General features: G+C 36.0%; 1 protein-coding gene across 2 annotated transcripts in view; it reads left to right on the forward strand.

Moving 5' to 3' along the window:
- The first annotated feature begins 436 nt into the window (after nucleotides 1–436).
- Nucleotides 437–18975, forward strand: part of LOC141450066 (LIM/homeobox protein Lhx9-like) — an 81540-nt gene continuing 63001 nt past the window's right edge. Inside the window, exon 1 of one of the 2 annotated variants that reach the window (XM_074120103.1) lies at nucleotides 437–889. The gene's annotated coding sequence lies outside the window, so the exon portion shown is untranslated. The remainder of the gene's footprint in view (nucleotides 890–18975) is intronic. The other variant, XM_074120102.1, reaches the window with a different exon arrangement.

Here is an 18975-nt window from a genome sequence, read left to right on the forward strand (position 1 = left end):
GATCATCCCTTACACAAGGCTGGACCAGCTAGTGTTGTTCAGACCTGATTTTCGCCCTCCTACACTTTCATAGCATCCCCTCCTTATGATTACAATTTCTGCATTCTGTAGAATTTCCTTCCGTTGACTTACGCTACTTCGTTCCTATTCTGCTTTCATGATCAGCCTCAGTTATTTTTCTATCAATTTTACGCTCAAAGATCTAAACAGTTTTTTTTTTTTTTTTAGGCTAAAGGAAGTATACAAATGTGTGTGCTAACTGTAATGCTTTCGATATTAATGGAATCGATTAACTGTAATCCGGATGGTGAATCGGATTTTTGTCAACAATCTTCTGGTTAAATTTCATGTAATCATCATGTACAGACAGACAGGCCGACAGTCAGTCAAGTCTCATGGATACTTCGAGAAAACTATTGAAAGCGAAAAGAATACAGGATTTGTTCGTGTGTGTATTGAAAAAGAGAGGAAACGATCAAGAAGGAAGGATAGAGATATCTTCAGCTTCTTCTATCATGTTGAGGGTGTAGAATATGGCGCTTGCGCCTTATATCGGAGGCGGAGACGGCACTGCAGAAGTAATGGAGAGGCGGCGGCGCAAGCGTATTATCCAGCGGCAAGTTCCTGCCCCCTAGTTAGTGGGAATATAATAATGTTAACAGCACGTCGTATAACCACCATAGGTTGAACTTTGATTTTACCAAAGTCCATAATTTTTTCTTCTTCTTCTTCTTGTACATCAAGTTGTGACTTTCTTGTAGCAATCTCCCAGTTTTTTTTTCTATCTACGTAATATTTGTAACCAATCGAAAACACACGCGCTGCCATCACCATCTTCTAAGACTCCTGGTCCACCTAAAGGAAGTCCATTTCTACTATTTCTTTTAAGGTACGCTAGTTTTAATAACATTCAAATTATAATTTTTAATAACCAGTTGATTTCACTGCTTAATAATTTTAGTAATATTAAACCAAGGCCTTATATTTCGTCAATGGACTATCTATAAGGCAGTTACCCAAGGTAAATTCCAGTTTTTCGTTTTATCATTGCATCGTGAGTTCATTTTTCATATTTCCGTTTTGAATTTTCATCGCATTTTTTTTTCTTAGTATTTTCTTTTTATACTAGACTAAAAAGAGTTAATTTATTTTAAGAAGATAATTTGTGATAGAATCTTTAATAAATTTATTGTATAATTTTTGTTGTTTTCTTCATCTTTCTTTTTATGATTTATATAAATACAAATTAATACGAAATAAATTACTGATTAAACTAATTTAAATTATATTTTCAAGTAAAGTAAAAAAGTAAATTTCTGTTCATCCTATTAAAAAAGTAAAGTAAAGTAATTGCCTAGTTTTGCAGGCGGGCTTTACGTCAAACTACCAAATTAGGTGTCTTGGACGGAGGCGACTAGAAAATTTACTTTACTATAAATTTCTCATATTAACCATTAAATAAAATCCAAGGCCTAGACACCGGGGAATCGAATCCACTAATCCAACAATACATCTTAGCATTGCGGGTCTAGTCTCTTAACCGCCTAACATACTTTACTTTAAATTTCTCATATTAACCATTAAATAAAATCCAAGGCCTAGACACAGGGGAATCGAACCCATTAAACCAACAATACATCTTAGCATTGCGGGTCTAGTCTCTTAACCGCCTAACATACTTTACTTTAAATTTCTCATATTAACCATTAAATAAAATCCAAGGCCTAGACACAGGGGAATCGAACCCATTAAACCAACAATACACCTTAGCATTACGGGTCTAGTCTCTTAACCGCCTAACATACTTTACTTTAAATTTCTCATATTAACCATTAAATAAAATCCAAGGCCTAGACACAGGGGAATCGAACCCATTAAACCAACAATACATCTTAGCATTGCGGGTCTAGTCTCTTAACCGCCTAACATACTTTACTTTTAATTTCTCATATTAACCATTAAATAAAATCCAAGGCCTAGACACAGGGGAATCGAACCCATTAAACCAACAATACATCTTAGCATTGCGGGTCTAGTCTCTTAACCGCCTAACATACTTTACTTTAAATTTCTCATATTAACCATTAAATAGAATCCAAGGCCTAGACACAGGGGAATCGAACCCATTAAACCAACAATACATCTTAGCATTGCGGGTCTAGTCTCTTAACCGCCTAACATACTTTACTTTAAATTTCTCCTATTAACCATTAAATAAAATCCAAGGCCTAGACACAGAGGAATCGAACCCATTAAACCAACAATACATCTTAGCATTGCGGGTCTAGTCTCTTAACCGCCTAACATACTTTACTTTAAATTTCTCATATTAACCATTAAATAGAATCCAAGGCCTAGACACAGGGGAATCGAACCCATTAAACCAACAATACATCTTAGCATTGCGGGTCTAGTCTCTTAACCGCCTAACATACTTTACTATAAATTTCTCATATTAACCATTAAATAAAATCCAAGGCCTAAGACCGGGGAATCGAACCCATTAAACCAACAATACATCTTAGCATTGCGGGTCTAGTCTCTTAACCGCCTAACATATTTACTTCCCTAGAGCTCCCTAGAATGGTTTAAAAGTATTTTAAAAAAAAAAATGTAATTAATTAGAATTCTCGAGAATCGTAGAAAGGATAATTAGTTTCGAAGTTTTTTTTTCTTTCTTTCTTTCTTTCTTAATTTGTTTCTTGTGAACTGAAGCAATATTAGAGAGAGACGCGTGTGGAGAAGCAATGGTGGTGTTGAAATCTTGCGGTGAATGATTAGCTCCTAAAACTTGAATTAACTCCCCATACTGTAAGACATTCCTTCTAGTGCACTTTAACAACCTGCTCTAGTTTATTGCATACATCCAGAATTGGGTTGCATGTCTGGGGCTACCTAGCCTGTACCCCTACCTTTTTATTGCCAACAGTTATATATAAATATATATATATATATACATAAAAAAAAGGGAATACCGCGTCCATATAATGTTATGATACTCCACACACTTCTTCCTCATCGTCGTCGTTTTTTTTGCTATTCCTTTCGTTCTTGCTGTTCTTCAACAGCCATCCGTCTGTCTCTCAGTTTATCATCTCTCTCCTTCTTCTTCTTCTTCTGCTTTGGAGTCTGTTTGTTTTAACACTCCATTTAATGGTGCTTTTTATGTGAGTTTTATGTTTATTTTATTGCTTTTTAAACTGATTTATTTTTCTTCAAGTGGCGTCTCTGCAAAACCCCTTCTTATACTTTATTTTCAGTTTATTCAGCTACTTAAAAGCTGAATTCTTCTACTGCTTCAGGCTAAAAAAGAATTCTAGTATTAGATAAATTTAATTAAAACTATTTCTCTTATTTCTTGTCTTTTATTTTCACTTACTCTAAAGACGTTAGAGAAAGTATTGTGATTACGTCCAAATTTTCTGTCCGTTTCCGAGATCTTCGGAGTCCCCCCCTCAAAAAAAAAGTGCCTCTTCTTCTTTGCTCATCAACTTCTTGGTTATTAGCATTTCTTAGTATGGTATGGTAAAACTGGAGATATTCCAGACGTCTCTAAAATCGACAACTTTGGAAAGCAAAGATTGGACAGTATCTGGAATGTAAGAGGTTTATTGCTAGCACTTCTTTCCTGTCTTGATCATCCTGCTTGATGATGGCAGGAGAAGTAGGAAGTGATGATAGATTTGTGACGCCTTTTTTTTTTGGCCCATTTACAATAAAAAAAAAGTCTCGCTTTATGTGAACGCTTTACAGGAAGTTGAAGAGAGCAAATATTGTCCAAATATTTTATTTAAAGTAACTAAATTCAAATAAAATACTTTTTAAAGCTCTAATTTCTAAAAAATTTCGCCACGATGGCGTCATTTAAGGCGCCACGATAACCGAACGGTTAAGAGACTACCCGCAATGCTAAGATGTATTGTTGGTTTAGTGGGTTCGATTCCCGATCTGTAGGCCTTGGATTTTATTTAATGGTTAATATGAGAAATGCATAGTAAAGTATGTTAGGCGGTTAAGAGACTAGACCCGCAATGCTAAGATGTATTGTTGGTTTAGTGGGTTCGACTCCCGATCTGTAGGCCTTGGATTTTATTTAATGGTTAATAAAAGAAATTTACAGTAAAGTATGTTTGCTAATCGCCTCCGTCCACGACACTTAATTGAAAGCCCGCCTGAAAAAATAGCCAATTTTATTTTTATAATTTACATTATTAAAGCAAAAGAAATGACATGCTGCCTGCATGTCTACGCTCTCTCGCAATACTTCAGTATTATGACGTAATATAGACTACGTCATAAAAAGAAAAATGATATTCCCCTCCTTTTCAGGCTCTTCACCAACTCGACAAGCAAAAACTTACATGAAGAGGGAATACTTGTACCCTTCGTACTCGTATTGTCTGGAAGCAAAAATAATCCCATAGAGCGATATTCTTTTCCTTCAACTCTGCGCTCCTAATTGGAGTAGTGGACACGTGCCACCTCTTTGTGCCTTACCGAGAGCAACATCTACATGACAAACACAAAAGGAAAAAACCACCAACCGCCCCCAATTAGGACAGCCGCCATAGCTATACAAGCATATGCGCGTATTTTATTATTTATAGCTTAATCTCCAAAACAGGTTTGTTTAAATCAGCTGATTTTTTTTTTTGCACTAGATTTTTCCTATGGCCAAACTGATAATCTTTAGATTTCCTCTTTCAGGAACCCCATCCACTTCTTATAATCTCCCTCAATCTCCTTCTCTCTGCAGGTACTTCTCCAGGTAAACCTTTTCCCTAAGTTTAATTTTGGTCTACCTCTTTTTCATCCTTCTTTTTTTTCTGGAGTCTACTCCAAAGAGCTAATTTGCACTTTGGGCTTCATCAATTCTGAGTGTAAAGTAAAGTAAAGTAATCGCCTATTTTTTCAGGCGTGGCTTAACCGTCCGACTACCAATTAGGTGTTGTGGAAGGAGGCAACTAGCTCATACTTTGCTATAAACCATTATTTCTTTTTTATTTTTTTTTTTTTTTATTTTTATTTTTAGGGGCGGTCCCCGAGCGCTAGCTCATACCCGCCCCACGTATACACTCCTCCGTTCAACCAAACGACCACAAAATGAGCTCTCAACACTCACAAGTCCCGGCCAACAAAGCAACAAAGCCAACAGGCACAGAGAATCTCAACAACAACAACAACAACACAACACAACACAACAACAACAACAACAACAACAACAACAACAACAACAACAACAACAACAACAACAACAACAACAACAACAACAACAACAAATCATCAACAACCATCACACAATTACAAATAAATAAATCAAATAAAATCACACACACACTCGCACACACCCAACACAAACTCGAAAAATACGCACCAAATCAAACTCCCAACAACACCCTTCAACCAACCAACCAGATCTACTTCATCTACCAACCACCGAGGTCATCCGCCTCTCAAAGGCCGCCTGCGCGAATTCGCGGAAAGCCACATACGCAGACGCGTTCTCCAGTAACAAGGGGAAAACGTCTCCAGCCAAGCAGAACGGAAATCCCACTCTCCGCCACATAATACAGCGCAAATCATTATAAAGATCACATTCCATAATAATGTGCTCCGCTGTCTCTGGATCTCCACAAGCGCAATATGGGTCCGTTGCTAAGCCCATTTCGAACATTTTGGCGCGCAACATACCGTGTCCCGTGACCAATCGTGCAACTGCATATGGAATCTCAGTGGAAACCAGCCGCCTACCTCCGGCAGCGTCGGGGACGAAACTAAAGGTTGTTCTTCCCTTAGTTGACGCTCGCCACCTATTCCTCCATTCCCGATTCAATTCCTCTTCCACTTCGCCATACATTCTTTCCCTAAACCATAACCGGTAAAACCATTATTTCTTACAAATAAAAAGTAGTCATACGCGGGATTCGATCTGGTGATCTCCCACATACAAAGCAACGCACTTGACCACTAGACCAACACCCGCCCCTTAATTATGGGTGTATTCCAGCGTCCTTTCCCATTTTTTTTTTTTTTTTTTGGCGCATCAACAGCTGAGGTTATTAGCGCCCGGAGCTTTTTCCAGTGCACTGCCGGCCTCCGGACAGTGTTCTCTCGTTACAGACAACACTGCACATCACCGGACAGTGAGCTGTAAGAAGCACCTAGGAAGAGAAAATCTAAGGGTCAGCTGCTGGATTCGAACCCGGGACCTCCGCGTGGGAGTCCAGTATGCTAACCTCATAGCTAATCCCTTCCCTTTATTATTATTATTATTATTATTATTATATGCCCTCAAATGTTTCTTCAGATGTATAACCGTTGCTTAGAAGAGGGAGTCTTCCCAAATGTTTGGAAGATCCAGCGATTAGTATTAATCAGTAAGGGTAAAGGAGATCCTAATTCAGCATCGGCTTACAGACCACTTTGCATGCTGGATACTGCAGGGAAATTGCTCGAACGTCTCATTAAGCTACGCCTAACTACAGCGATTCAGGAAGCGGGAGATTTGGCAGAGCGCCAATATGGCTTTAGACGTGGCAGATCCACTCTAGGGGCAATTGATGAAGTGGTGAAAGCTGCTGACGCAGCTCAGCAGGGTAATCACTTCTCAAGGAGAATTGTACTACTCGCAACCTTGGATATCCGAAATGCATTTAATTAGGCAAGGTGGGTAGATATGTTGTTTGCCTTAGACAGGGTTTTCCGTGTACCTGGTTATTTGCTGCTGGTGATCGATAGCTACCTGAGTAACAGAGAGCTGAGATATGACACGACAGAGGGACCTCGACGGAAGGAAATTACAGGTGGTGCCGCCCAGGGTTCTATATTGGGACCTGATGCCCCCGAATTCTTTCTTGGTTGGCTATGCGGACGATATTGCCGCCATTATTGTTGCGAGGGATGTGGAGGATGCGCAGTTAAGATTGAATCAGGTGATGAGGCGCACCCACTCCTGGCTAGAAGATCATGGACTGGAGCTGGCTACAGAAAAAACTGAAGTTTTAATGATAACCAGAAGGCATATTCCCACAAATGTTCGTGTACAGGTAGGGGCCTTGGCCGTGGAAACGAAGAGCGAAGTCAAGTATCTTGGTGTACGTTTAGACATAAAGTTCACGTTTGGTGCCCAGCTTAAACATGCAGCAATGAAAGCCGCTAAAGTCACTTCCGCATTGAGCGGGTTGATGGCGAACACTGGAGGACCTATTGCTAGCAGACGACGCCTATTGATGTCTACTGCCAATGCCATCTTGCTGTACGGTAGCGAGATCTGGGCTGATGTACTCAGCAAAGAAAAGTACCGTAAGCGGTTGGCTGTGGTGCAAAAAAGTGGTGCACTTAGAGTAGCTACTGCATATAGAACAGTGTCTGAACCAACGGTTTTAGTGGTGGCTGGAGTGACACCTATAGATCTGCTCGCTCAAGCCAGAAGGTTGATCCATTTGCAGAAGGATGCCCTGGGAAAATGCGTAGCTAAGGCGCAAGCAAGAGAGTATGTTAAACAGGCTTGGCGCGAACGATGGTTGGCTGAAACTAGGGGTCGATGGTCAGCTAGTCTCATCGGAGATCCTGCAGCTTGGGCAGATAGAAGACACGGCGAGATAGACTACCACCTAACCCAGTTTTTGACCGGCCATGGATACTTTTCCTCGTATCTTGGCAAAATAGGTAAAGTGGTCACGCAAAATTGTATATTCGGGGATTCTGCCTATGATGATGCGCATCATACGTTCTTCGAGTGAGAAAGATGGGCGGAGGAAAGAGCTAGATTGCAGGAAAGGACTGTTCCGCTATCACCGCACAACGTAGTTGATACTATGCTGGTTAGCCCAGACCTATGGGAGGAAGTTTCGTACTTCGTTAGGTCTGTGTTAAAAAGTAAGAAGAGGAAGCTAGACCGTCGATAGGGTCTCCGGTCCAGACAATTAGACAAATCAAAGATAGTTGCATTTAATACGAGGCACCACCCTGAAGTAATGCTTATGGCGGTTCCGGGGTGGACGTAATGCCTGAAGAGGAGGGTTTTTTTTTAGTGGGTGGCACACCCAGTTTTAGACTGGAAGGTGCCTGTGGCATTTTTCCCCCTCGAAAAAAAATAATAATAATAATTATTATTATTATTATATATCCGAAGAGTGCCTGAACTCTCGTTTTGGGAGCAGATCAGGCACTCTTCGGAGAAAGCTGCGAAGCTGACTTCGGCTCTGAGTGGGCTTATGTCCAATGTTGGAAGACTCTCTTCTTTATACGAAGCCAAAATGAGTTGCAAAATGGGATCACGTCGATTAGTGCTCTCTCTCCACCTGCTACTCACGTTAGATTCCACTGTTCATCTGATTTACTCATTTTAAGGACTCTCTTCTTTATACGAAGCCAAAATGGGTAGCCAAAATGGGATCACGTCGATTAGTGCTCTCTCTCCACCTGCTTCTCACGTCAAACAGATTTCACTGTTCATCTGATTTACTCCTTGCGTCCTACACAGATTGTAAATTTCTTAATAATCTTTTCTTTTATTTTACAAACTTTGGTCGATTCCATTCATTGCAATTTAAAGTATGCTTCTTTCAAGCGCTTGAATAAGTAAACCCCCATTTACTAAAGCGTTACTTATCAGACTGTTAACAAAGTATTCTTTATGATTCACATTTAATTACAACATAACCAAAATAAGATTTAAAAAAAAATAAATAAACACTTAAATTAGAACTCATAATTGGACATCTCTTGAATACGGAAGTGTGCTCTTTTGAACATCGTTGCTGGTCATCCGGCCTAACCTAACACTTATAACTTACAGTTTTCACTCACACACACAGCTAAACTGTAAATTAAAGGAAGTATAAGTTTGTTAACGTAAGATAGAAGTAGAGTTAATATTCTTTCATTAAAACACATAAAACTGAGAAAAACAAAATTAAACAGAACAAAAAACTACTAAAACTATCATAATTAAAAAATTAATAGCCAAATAATAAACTTTATTAGTAACATAAAAAGTATCACAGTAATTTGTGCATCCAATAAAACATATTCTTATAGTATGTAATCTATTTAACATATTTCTTATATATTTATAATAACTAGATAAGACTAAATGTTGCTTTGAAATTGGTTAACTTGTTACATAAATTTTGATTATCACTTTGGTAGACTGCGCAAGCTTCTGAAGTAATAAAATTTTCTTCATGTTACTTTATTCTTCCCTCTCTATCTCGTGGAAATTTATAGTTTCCTTATTAGTGTGTTAAAAATTTAATAAATCCAAGGGACAGAGAGAAGTGTCTAAATTATTCAGACCACCTTTGGAGTTATTACGTCATTATGACGTTATGTCTTTCATTCATTATTTATTGGATGACTTAATTAGATTAATTAAAGGAAGTAATGAGAAATTGGTGTGGATTTTGTGAAATTTCGTTTTAATTTTTATTATTAATAAGTAAAGTCCGAATTCATTCATTAATTGCCCGAAGTATCTCGTAATTGAATAAAGAGTTCATGTTTTAAGATATCCCAAACATTGTCCTCTACCTGGTCTTAAGCTGGGCATATCCCTCCCTCCACACTATTCTGTACACATGTGGTACTGGGTTCAATTCCCGGTATCTAGGTCTTGGATTTTATTTAATGGTTAATAAAAGAAATTTATAGTAAAGTGTGTTAGGCGGTTAAGAGACTAGACCCGCAATGCTTAGATGTATTGTTGGTTAGTGGCTTCGATTCCCGTTGTCTAGGTCTTGGATATTATTTAATGGTTAATATGAGAAATTTATAGTAAAGTATGTTAGGCGGTTAAGAGACTAGACCCGCAATGCTAAGATGTATTGTTGGTTTAGTCGGTTCGATTCCCGTTGTCTAGGTCTTGGATATTATTTAATGGTTAATATGAGAAATTTATAGTGAAGTATGTTAGGCGGTTAAGAGACTAGACCCGCAATGCAAAGATGTATTGTTGGTTTATTGGGTTCGATTCCTCAGTTCTAGGCCTTGGATTTTATTTAATGATTAATAAAAGAAATTTACAGTAAAGTACGTTTGCTAATCGCCTCCGTCCATGACACCTAATTTGGTAATTGGACATTAAGCTCGCCTGAAAAAAATAGGTGCCCTAACTTGGGCTCTTCATAGAGAAGCTGGGTGCGACTTCCTCCGCAATAGTTGTCGCTATCATTTCTTATGATCTACTATTCAGTCATTTCAGTCTGGATGGTCCATAAAAACTTTTATGACGTTGATAAGCATTAAATGTATCTAAAAAAAAAAAAATAATGAAGTTAGAAAAGAAATTTTTTGTGACGTAAGGAAAAATCCGTAGGGTTGTATTCAAGTAATTTTTTTAATTTTTCACGAAAGGAAATTCATTTGTTTTCTTTTATCTCTTTACAAGCACCACCATATTGTTATTATGATCGTATCTTTCTTCACCTCTCTTCTCTTCCCTCTTGAAATCCTTCTCCGTCGTAAACCGGTTCCCCTTTAGCGGGACACAATGGCTGTGTGTTCGGTAAGCACATGTGGTTCTGTTCTTCTTCTTCTTCTTCTTCTTTTCTTTTGAAACAAAAGGGGAAACAAAAAAGTTTGCAAAAAATAAAGATGAAAGACATTTTAAAAAAAAAATAATAATAATAAGAACGCGTAAACCAAAAGAAAAGAAAGAAGTTACTCAGCGTGCCAACCTTATCTGTTGCTCGGCCAGAACAGGAAAATATATAAGAAGTAAACAAACGATAAAAAAGAAAAGAAAAAAAAAAGGTAAATATTGGAAAAGACAAGAAGAGATAACCCGTTTTGTAAAAGAAGAGAGTGTTGCACAGGGCAGCCAACCAAAGACAGTTGTTGCAAACTGAAATGCAACTTGAGGTCGCCAGGCGGAGCACGTACTGCTCTCTGATAGAGGAGGCATTGGTCTCGTCCTCTCCATTACAAGTTCCCATTGTATTACCATTTAAGGGGAATGTGTGTCATACGTTCCTTCTATTGCTTGAATTAAATTTCACCCTTGTTTGATCAAGTTCTGTTTTATTTCTTTTTTTGTCCACTTTGTACGCTCTCCCGTTAAAGGTGTTTGACATGGGCTATTTAGGTTCTTGGTGTTGTTGTTGAACTGATAGGTATTGTTGTTTGTTTGTTTGTCAGACGATCAACTCAACTCACTGAAGTTGAGTTTAATATTCTAGAAAAATCGTAATCTTGTACGCTATAATCAATTTGTTCCTAAAATGGATCTAAGTGACGATTAGTGGATACAGCTAGTATTACTACGTTCCGTATTTACGAAGAGTTGTTATGCAGAATTCGTAGCGGGGGCGAACTTTGTCTTTGCCCGAGTCATTGCTTATCAGTTCCTAACCTAACCTAACCCAACCTGTTTTAACCTAACCGAACCTAACCTCTGAATTGTTTGCTTTTTGTTTTCATTATGTATTAACATTATCATGTACTCTTTTTTTCGTTTTGTTCATTTTTACTCTATCTTAGTCTTCTTCGCAAGAAAACGACACCATTAGGTATTATTACATGCATCTAAGATGCTGTTGTAATCAATTTTCTCCAGTGTGTAATCAGCGTGTTGGCGTTATAAGTAGCAATGACTACACTGAACAGTAGTAGATACAAAAAGTTACCGGCAAGCTACCCAGTGGTAACACTCCAAAAACATTGAACTATTAATAACTAGCAATGACAACACTGAACACTGTAGTAGATACAAAAGTTGCCGACAAGTTACCCAGTGGTAACACTCAAAACTATTAATAAGTAGCAATGGCTACTCTGAACAGTAGTAGATACAAAAGTTACCGATAAGCTACTCAGTGGTAACACTCCAAAACATTGAACTATACAGACCAATCTCTTCACTACTGAGAAGATCATCGAGTCTTCGAAGACGGGTCTTGTTGGTGATCGATTGCCAAGGGAAGAGTTCTAGAAGAAAGATTTTCAGCTACGAAGATTTGCATATGATTGCAGCAGGTAGAGTGATCAAAGGAATCTTAAGATCAGTATGAGAATAAGAAGCGTTTACTATGGATCGAAGTAGATTCTAGAGATTGAATTCTTCCGGAGATTGGAGCGCTTGGGTTGAATGTCCCGCAGCTCTAATCCATACACCCAGATGGGTTTATTTAACTAGAAGGTTAATTAGTGTTTTGTAGTCAAAAGAGAGTTTAGATCTACCGCTCTAAGAGTCTCTCAAGTCTTTTGTAGTCAAGAGAGATTTTAGATCTATCGCTCTAAGAGTCTCTCAAGTCTTTTGTAGTCAAAAGAGAGTTTAGATCTACCGCTCTAAGAGTCTCTCAAGTCTTTTGTAGTCAAGAGAGATTTTAGATCTATCGCTCTAAGAGTCTCTCAAGTCTTTTGTAGTCAAAAGAGAGTTTAGATCTACCGCTCTAAGAGTCTCTCAAGTCTTTTGTAGTCAAAAGAGAGTTTAGATCTACCGCTCTAAGAGTCTCTCAAGTCTTTTGTAGTCAAGAGAGATTTTAGATCTATCGCTCTAAGAGTTTTTTTTAAAGTTGTTGACAGCTTCAGTTTAGTTCTACTCTTTTAAGACTAGTGTGAGTGTTCTGCAGATTAAAATTCAAAATGATCTATCAAATTCCAATTCATACCTTTCCCTACAACTTAATACCTTAATCCGCAACTTGTCCTAATTCAGCTATCCTGTTGAAATTTCCTCGTTGGCTGAAGCAGCTCCGGTAGGCCACATGACCTCCTGGTTATGATGTTCATCGTTGAATGATTTTCATTTCCAGTTCGTCAAGTTATTTTTGTTTTGTTATTATGTTATTTGTTCGCAATATGATTTTGATTCGATTTTTTCTCTTCTAATTTTATTTGTACGTTACTTTGCTTCTCTATACGTTGATCAGAACTTTTAAAAAGTGGTAACTTCAAAAGGTTAAAAGAAGACTATCTAAACAACTACAAAAAAAAAAAATAAAAAAGATGTCCACACGTTCTTAATAAATTTGATGTTATACTTAATTTCAGATTGCAAAGACCGTCTAACTAAATTATATAAAGGAGATGTTCCAGAAGATGTAAACCTGCGAGTTTTGAAACGGTGGTCGTGGCGGGGCGGCGGGGGGGTTTAGACTACAGTTAATTGGTCCGCAGATAGTAGATCACGAGCTTAGATCACGATCTTCAATGTGCCTTTACCTTTTTCGCTGTTAAGAAAATAAAATAAAGAATAACTACATTTATATATTCTTTTCGACTTTCTTATTTAATTTAAATTATGTATCGATATATCGATGTTGTTCAGTGATCAAGTTAAACCGTTAAACTGTCTGATTTCATTAAGTAAAACCTACTTAAAATTGAGCCGTTCATTATACAACTCAATTAACTCCATAAACCAAAAAAAAAGTGGAGAAATGCGATGAAATATTGTACTTTTTTTTAAATATTCAGTTTATTATATAAATTCCAATTAATTTACCGTTATCATTCAGCGCCTGCTCCAAAATTTGAGTTGAATTATTGCAACGATTTACATTAGAGTACTGAAGTTGAATCAAAATGGCTTCTGAAATAAATTATTTATTATTCAATGACCAAAAACATTTTTGGCCGTTTGACGATGTTAACCTTTTAATATTTGGAGAAATTTATTACAAAAATATAAAAAGCTTGTGACTGAACCAAGTGTTTTGAACGCTTAAATTTAAGATTTTTTCAAAAAAAAATTGGAGTTAATAAGTTTGTGCAGTGAACGGTCCAATTAATTTTGCATTATTAGATTTTTATGTATTATATCTCTTATGCAAAGATCCTTTATTTGAATTCGGAGTCGACAGTGTACTGAGAAAAGCTCCGAGCGCTGATGATCTAAGATTGTAATGTTATTTAAAACAAAAATATGATTGAATTTTAAATTTTATATTGAACGAATCATTAACTCCATATGTATCTATTTAAAAATTGTGTTTGGTTTTTAAAACTAAATCAATACAGATTAGTACCAATTACAGTAGATAAATCATATTTAACTTAAAAAGGGCTCATAAATTTTGTTCCCGGAACAAAACAAAACAAAAAACTGTAACTTGATAAAGAACAGTAGCAAAACTGTTCAAAACAAGAATATGATTGAATTTTAAATTTTATATTGAACGAATCATTAACTCCATATGTATCTATTTAAAAATTGTGTTTGGTTTTTTAAAAACTAAATCAATACAGATTGGTACCAATTACAGTAGATAAATCATATTTTGCTTAAAAATAAATTTTGTTCCCGGAACAAAACAAAACAAAAAACTGTAACTTGATAAAGAACAGTAGCAAAACTGTTCAAAACAAGAATATGATTGAATTTTAAATTTTATATTGAACGAATCATTAACTCCATATGTATCTATTTAAAAATTGTGTTTGGTTTTTTAAAAACTAAATCAATACAGATTGGTACCAATTACAGTAGATAAATCATATTTTGCTTAAAAATAAATTTTGTTCCCGGAACAAAACAAAACAAAAAACTGTATCTTGATAAAGAACAGTAGCAAAACTGTTCAAAACAAGAATATGATTGAATTTTAAATTTTATATTGAACGAATCATTAACTCCATATGTATCTATTTAAAAATTGTGTTTGGTTTTTTAAAACTAAATCAATACAGATTGGTACCAATTACAGTAGATAAATCAATTTAAGCTTCAAAAGTGTTCGTAACTTTTGTTCCCGGAACAAAACAAACCAAAAAATTGTATCTTGATAAAGAACAGTAGCAAAACTCTGATAATTGGTGTCGCCATTTTTACGTCAAATAGTTTGCCGAGTGGGGGGGGAGCCCTACTTCAGGTGAAATAATTAACTGTCCGAGTGTCTCAGAAAAAAAAGAAAGTGTGGGGGGCCGTTTAATTCTTAATAGATATCTTGTCAGACTGATCAGGTAGGCCACCTTTTTTTTTGCCTCTTCCGCACCAGAAAACGCTTATAGATTATCATTTTAGGAATATTTTTATGGAATAATTGACTAGTCTTCTGGTTTTTTATGGAAATGTTAGCATTTTTTTGATAGTTAACGCGAACAGTTTTTTTCCCTCTTTGGATCAGGTGATTCGGGAGGGCTTCGGCTTTTTTGTTATGATTATCCACGTTTCTTTTTCTAAACCTTTCGCTGGTGATGACCTGTTAACATCTGCTAAAGACCATTATATCAGATGTTATGTCTTTGCCCTTCTCTCTTTCATTCTGAAATTTTGACGTAAACTCACAGCATTTGTATGACCTTTTGCGCTTTGACCGCTTGATGCCCTTTAAAACATTTTGCATCGCTAACACAATGGACCAGTTCAGCTGCTTATTGCTGTGGGTTCAAAAACTGAATATTATGAACCTTCAGGCGAATGCGATTTTTTTGCTTTTTAACTTATCCTTATCAACTCACACATACCTGGACAATTTCTTCATACTTTTCTTTGACTCAAAACGGAAATATTTCAGTTCGGTAACTCAATACTGGGAAATTGGACAAGATCGTCCAAGAACTTCTTCCGGTTACCTAGGGCTAGCAAGAAACTGATGGGAGAAGAATATTCAGGTTAGAATTAGAGCGGGAAAAAAAACTATCTTTGCTTCGAATGAATAAAGTCAGTGCTAATTATCCCAGTACAACGTACCCTAGTCCTGCCGAAAGAGGTACTTAGGGAGTAGCGACCCCACGGGTTACCACAGCCGAGTACACGTGCTCAGTCCACACAATAGAAGCCAGACCCCGCTACCACAATAAACATACCTATATATTTATGTATGTACTTATGTATTTATTTATTTTTGCAAATAAAAATGGTAAATAACAGTGAAAAAAAAACTAAGAACTACATGAGTTGCTACGATGAGTTGAAGTGGCTTTCTCCTGTCTATCGCCGCCAATATCTTTTGGCTTCTTTCCTTTTTCAAGTCATCCAGTCTCAAAGGCCTTCCTATATTTTTCAACTCCTTAAGTTTAAATCCTCCATCCATTCCCGTAACACTAGATCTCGCTCATCTGATCTCTACATTCCCTCTCACCGTACCTCATCCTGCCTTATACGTGCTACCTCTCTCTGGAACTCCTTGCCATCATCTGTCCGCCATGCTCCTACCCTATCTATCTTTAAATCCCTTCTATTCAGTTATCTCCTTTCTATTCAGCTTCCTCCGAAATTCTAATTGTTTTAATTTATTTCCTTAATTTCTGCTGTTATTTTTATTTTCACTTTTTTGTAAATACTTATTTATTTATTTATTTTCTGTTTAATCACAGGCCAAACTATTAAGGCCTCTATTTGTTCCTGTATTTATTCTTAGGGGACAATTGTCCCAGAATAATAAATTTCTTTTCTATTCTATTCTATTCTATTCTATTCTACATCGCCCTGATAACCGCTATTTCTTTCATTGTACTTAGTAGAACTAAAACTTAACATGAATCTTGACGAACTAAAAATTTCAGAGTTTTTCCACGATTAGTTACTTTCCCTTAATGTATATTATTGTACCGGTCTAATTTCTAGATGACTGAGAAATAAATAGTAGAAATCTGGTCTAACTTAAAGACATATCTAAGTTTTTCCTCTACTATTTAACATTTTTCTTTCCAAATAAATGCTTCCAGGTTATTCTGTAGTTTTATTAAATGTACAATGTAATATAATAATTGTTAAATGCACAATGTATACATTGTGTTAAGATATAAAATATAATTAAATGTACAATGTATACCTTTTGGTCTTGATCAACGCTAATAATTGCAACAATCTGGTACAATTATAAGACAACTCGTGAATTTTTCCATGGTTATTTACGTTTCCTTTTTCAAAAAAGGGCTACCGTATATGTTCATTCTGGAACTGAGCTAAAACTAGCGAAAATTGTTACAATCTGATCGAACTAGAAAACATTTCTGAGTTTTTCCACGATTAATTACTTTTTGTTTTCAAAGAAAAGGTCGACCCTTAATGTATATTATTGTACTGGTCTAATTTCTAGATGACTGAGAAATAAATAGTAGAAATCTGGTCTAACTTAAAGAAAATTCTGAGTTTTTCCTCTGTTACTTAACTTTTTCTTTCCAAATAAATGCTTCCAGGTTATTCTGTAGTTTTATTAAATGTACAATGTAATAAAGTAAAGTAAAGCCTATTTTTTAGGCGAGCTTTAAGTTCAACTACCAAATTAGGTGACGTGGACGGAGGCGACTAGTAAACACACTTACTGTAAATTTCTGTTATTAACCATTAAATAAAATCCATGGCCTAGGCCAGGAGAATCGAACCCACTAAACCAACAATACATCTTAGCTTTGCGGGTCTAGTATCTTAACCGCTCGGCTACCGAGGTGCCTTGTACAATGTAATAAAATAATTATTAAAATGTACAAAGTATACATTGTGGTTAAGATATAAAATATAGTTGAATGTACAATGTACACCTTTTGGCCTTGATGTAGTAGACCAGTACTAGAATGAACATAAAGATCTGTTCTCATTTGGAAAATAAAAAAGTAAACATTAAAGGAAAACACGATTTGCGCCGCTACAAACTCGAATAGAATTGTTAGGGTCAGTAAGAGCTGATAAATTCATGGATCAGGATGACCAGAGAGTGATTAGAGAACAGTAAGAGCTGATGGATTCATGGATCAGGATGACCAGAGAGTGATTAGAGAACAGTAAGAGCTGATGGATTAATGGATCAGGATGACCAGAGAGTGATTAGAGAACAGTAAGAGCTAATGGATTAATGGATTAGGATGACCAGAGAGTGATTAGAGAACAGTAAGAGCTGATGGATTCATGGATCAGGAAGACAGGAGAGTAGTTAGAATAAACTTTTTTGTAGGGAGTTGATATTAAGTCCTTATTCAATGTGTAACTTCAGATACATTGTTTTATTGAAAGCACAATGTGAAGCTTTTGGTGATGATTGAAATGCTTTTTGGCTCACCATTGTGACTGGCAAGTCCATAAGTTCTAACTACTCTCTAACTTAGGTTTCAGTAATGACTTTAGTTAATCTGAACGTATTTACGCAGCGTTAATTTTGAACGTTAGTCAAGTAATTGTGCTTGTAAGTAGTAGAAAGTAGTAACTTGGGAGATGTCTCAAGAAATATGTCTCTAAAGAATAACTTAGGATATGTTTGGTTACCCGTCAAGTGAAGATTCAACTTAAATTAGAGAACTTCATAATTATAATAGATAGAATAACTTTATTTCATAAAAGTTCGGGAAAATCCCTTGAACCAGGAGAATTATTTTCTAAATATGTCTAATAGTACATCCTCTAAACAAGTGCGTGTGTCACAGAATTAAGCATGTTTCAAATCTTGATGTGATGAAGATATTTATCTAGCACAATGGTAACAAAAAAAATTAATACGTTTTCTTTATTTCTATTGTGTAATTGTCTTCGCTAACAATTATACATGAAGTAAAAAGAAAAAGGAAATTAAAAGAAAGAATGAAGAAAGATAACAAAGAAGAGAACAATGATATCATCCCTTGACAAAATTATTAAATATAATTTTTTATATTATGTATAAAACAAAAAAAAAGCGGTAGAAATAAACTTTGTATATAACTCAATTATGCAATTATAATAATAATACATATGTGAAACGTATGTAGCCACATATAGCATGCAGGAAATAAGGATGCATCCTCCTGAAAAGATAATCAAGACAAAAATTGTCTTAACTGTAATTTTTTTTTTTTTTTTTGGTCTCCAAAAAAAAAATAATAATAATAGGATAACATAGAGATTGACACGCACCTGAAAAGGAGAAAAAGTGGATCAGGAAAGCAGAACTTATGCAAGCTCTTTGAGCACGTTTTTTAATGATATCAGGATAACAGCTAGAAAAACTTGTCACATAATCTATGGTTTTTTTTTTTTTTTTCTTGGGGTAAGCAGTAACTACTAATAATTTGCTCGTCTTCTGTTATTTTTAGGTGTAAAATTGAGTCGGAACAGCATTT

The sequence above is a fragment of the Rhodnius prolixus genome, unplaced genomic scaffold (assembly GCF_049639745.1).
Source record: "Rhodnius prolixus isolate KJV_2025 unplaced genomic scaffold, Rpr scaffold_2, whole genome shotgun sequence".
In the NCBI taxonomy this organism is placed as follows: Eukaryota; Metazoa; Arthropoda; class Insecta; order Hemiptera; family Reduviidae; genus Rhodnius; species Rhodnius prolixus.